Source organism: Lathyrus oleraceus, chromosome 3, assembly GCF_024323335.1.
Source record: "Lathyrus oleraceus cultivar Zhongwan6 chromosome 3, CAAS_Psat_ZW6_1.0, whole genome shotgun sequence".
NCBI lineage: Eukaryota > Viridiplantae > Streptophyta > Magnoliopsida > Fabales > Fabaceae > Lathyrus > Lathyrus oleraceus.
Window position 1 is genome coordinate 333,278,468 of NC_066581.1, and position 4,125 is coordinate 333,282,592.

The following is a 4,125-nucleotide window of genomic DNA, read 5'->3' on the forward strand; positions in this document are numbered from 1 at the left end:
TATTAATTTGCTGGTATAAATTAAGTTGTTGATTCGTGTACATGAGTGACCAATTTTATAAATCAGGGATATGACTAGGAATTGTAATTGGGTTCAAGTGTTACTGTTAGTAATGGTCGGTAATTTGGGGGATTTGTTCCGTTGGAATCAAAGTAGGTTGAAGAAGGGAATTCGGTAGTAATAACAAAATTCTCAAAATCTTAGCATAGAAAATTGTAATTGTTACATTGAGAAATAAGTCAAAATGAGTTGAATAATTCGAAATAAGTCAAAATAAGTCGAATATGTCGCAATAAGTCGAAATAAGCCAAATAAATTGCATAAAACACAAGAGAGTATTTGTCATCTTGTTTCACGGATAACTTGAGCTTTGTAAATTCGTTTGAGGTGCAGTTAGTTGCATTGGAATGTGGAGACGATGTCGTGATTATGGTAATTCCTCACGAAGTTTATACGTGTGAATGATGTTGTGAATATGGTATATTCTTACGATATTTACATGAATAACGTTGTGGAAAGTAGTAATTCGGTACATGACGTGGGTTTAGTGTTGAAATTGAATATAAATATACTTAATTTGAAAAATTAGATATTCAACCAATGGTATAAGATGATTAGCAGTAATAATAGATGTTTAAGTAATGTTGTTACATGTGTCGATTAATTTCTGCAACTTATGGTTAGTATACTCTGTTAGTCATCTGCCTATAACTTTAGTTATCTAGATCTTTAAAGAATGAAACTGACACCGTTAGAAACTAGATAAGATTTAGCACGAGATAGACTTCAATCTGGATTAATTTCGTTATGACAAATGCTAGAAATCTAAATTGCAAGTTCAGATAATATTTTGAAAATCTTGCAGCACAACAGTTTGACATGCTAGTAGTAATTTGGATACAAGTCACTCTATACAAGTCCTTTAAGAGTAAACCTTATATCGTAAGAAAATAGACAAAAGTTTTCTACATGTCATACTTAATAAGCATCTCATTTCACCAAGTTCAGTAGGAGAAATACTACTTACAAGTCCGACAAAACATTATGCCTAATGCTTGTACCAATTCCTATTGTTTGATTAAATTGTACCAATTGGTATCTTAAGACCTAAAATAGAAATGATAGTCTTAAAATAGAATCTATAAGCTTTCCTAAACATATTAATTTACTTGATTCCGACTCCATTTGATATTTTAAATAATTATTCGAATATGAGGTATGACTACCAGGAAACATGATTTTGAGGTTGTTTTGATAAGATGATATGTGAAATAAGTTGTTAATGTTTTAGGACACAAGTCCAATGTTTGATGATATGTTTGTGTGAAATAAAATATGGATATGTTTAGTACTTTGGTTCAATGTCTTGATAATAAGTATACGAGTTAAGTTGTTAAAGTTAGGGCATATCTCTGATGTAGATATGATTTATGTTTAGGTTTGAAAGAACCAATGGTGAGATGTTTAGGTTCAGGAGAACCAATGATATGGCTTTACACTAAAAAATATTTGATGGTGATGTGTTTAGGTTCGAAAGAACCAGTGACGTGTTGGACTTATGTCCAATGATGAGGATTGGATTCGGAGGATTATGGATGTCAATTTGCATTAATTGTATCATCCCATGTATCATGTACATTAGAGATAGGTAAAACTTTGATCCAGTGACGAGTAGGACTTCGGTCCAGTGATAAGTAATAATTCGGTCCAATGATGGGTTTGATACATCAGTAACATACCTATGATATCCAAGAGATTGGTACCACATGTATGGGAGTATAAGAGATGAGCATTGCATGAATAATTATCTATGTTATTTGATTGTGTAATTGTGATTTAATTATACATGATGATTATATTATCCTTGCTATTTTAACACCGTTTGATTTATGAGTTGTATTCTCATACCTTTTTTCTTATTTACATGTTTCCCTATATGTATATTCTGTAGAGACTCGGGTTGAGTCTGAGGTGTAGTTGTTGTGCTTAATCGTAAAGGATGACATAGTTGACCTCTTCGTTGCTTTATTTGTCGTTTTATGTTTGTCGCATTATTGGTGGCTATTTAGTATTTTTCTTGTCGCTCTGATAGTTTAACACTTGGTTGGGAATACCATGTTTTGTGTTTAAGTTGCTTGCTTGACTAATGATATTATGTTGTTTCGAAGTAAATTATGTATTTTGAATTAATGATTGAACATTGAGTGATATGTGCGACATCTTGTTTTGTTTTATCTTCATATTTTCTGCATTCGTTTGTATAAAATATATGTTAGGGTTTAGGGTGGTATATAGTTGGTATCAGAGACGGGTTGGTCTCTCCGACCTTAGATATTAATAATTATTTTACCCTTGTACGTGACATGTGTGTTAATAATGTCGGTACTTTATCCCTTTAGACTTGCTTTACTATTGCTATCAACCAGTGGTTTTGTACCCACATTATTAGTTTGTCATGAGTTGAAGATGGAACTTCAGGGTAGCATTGCTTAAGAACTAGCAATCCAAATAGAGGAGTCTTGTTCAGGAGTGTTTGTTTCGGGGAAATTTTCGAGGTTGAAAATTCTATAAGGGGGGAGAGTTGTAACACTCCAAATTTTTATTTAGGATTTTGTTTAATTGTTGGTTTATTTCTTAAATATTTATTGATTATTTTTAGAGTAATAATAATAATAATAATAATAATAATAATAATAATAATAATAATTAAAAGCTTATTTATTTAAAAATATTTAAAATAGTATATAATTCGAATACTTATAATTATTTAAAAGATTTGGATTAATATCGAGATTTTTAATAAAATACAAGGAATAGATAAAATTAATTAAAAATTTAGAGATTTAGTGAAAACAAAATAAATAGAATAAAATAGGTTTTCTTTTCTTTATAAGCATAAAGGGAATTAGAGAACCAGGAGTTTTAGGAAAAGAGAAAGAGGAGTCAAACTCTAGCAAGGAGGATGGTAAAACTTGGATCTCAAATCACGAAGAACTTAAATTTTCTGGCTTAATCGAGGTAGGTGGATTTTTCTACATTTGGTGTTTAAGCTTTATGATAGTGGGGATTCCCTTAACCTTTTTGCTTCCGTAATTGATTGAAATATTTGAATCATTTAGGGTTTGAGCACAACTCTGATGATTATATATATTATATGTATTAAAATTCCATCGTTGATGCTTATAGAGTTCTCTGTTGAATTGATATGAGTAATTGATATTATATGTATCGTTGATGTTTATAGAGTTCTTTGTTGAATTAATATGAGGAATTGATATTATATGTATAAAATTCCATTGATGTTTATAGAGTTCTTTGTTGAATTATTGATTGTTACTCCGGTTAATTTGTTGGTATAGATTAATTTACTGATATCTGTGTATGAGTGATCAATTTCATAAATCAGGGATATGAGTAGGAATTGTTATTGGGTTAAAGTGTTAATGTTAGTGATGATCGGTAATTTGGTAAATTTGTTGAGTTGAATTGGAATAGGTTAAAGAAGAGAGTTCAGTAGTAGTAACAAAATTTCCAAAATCTTGACGTAGAAAATTGGAGTTGTTACATTGAGAAATAAGTTGAAGTAAGTCAAAATAACTCGAACTAATTCGAATAAGTTGAATAAGTCGCAATAAGTCAAAATAAGCGAATAAATCGCAGAAAACACATGAGAGTATTGATCATCTTGTTTCACGCATAACTTGAGTTTCGTAAGTTCGTTTGAGGTGCGATCAGGTGCATTGGAAAGTTAAGACATAGATATTTATTAGGGTAATGAATGCATGAATTTTAAATGTAGAGATGATATTGTGATTATTGTAATTCCTCGTGATGTTTATATGTGTGAATGATGTTATGAATATGGTATATTCATATTATGTTTATATGAATAACATTTTGAAAAGTAGTAATTGTATACATTACGTGACTTTAGTGTTGAAGTTGAACATAAGTATACTTAATTTGATAAACTAAATTTCGAACCAATGGTATAGGATGAATATCTGTGATAATAGATGTTCAAGTAATATTGTTACCATATGTCAAACTAATGGTATATGAAAACTCTCGCAGAGAGAATGGTAAGAGGTGGATCTCAAATCACTAAGAACTCAAGTTTTCTGG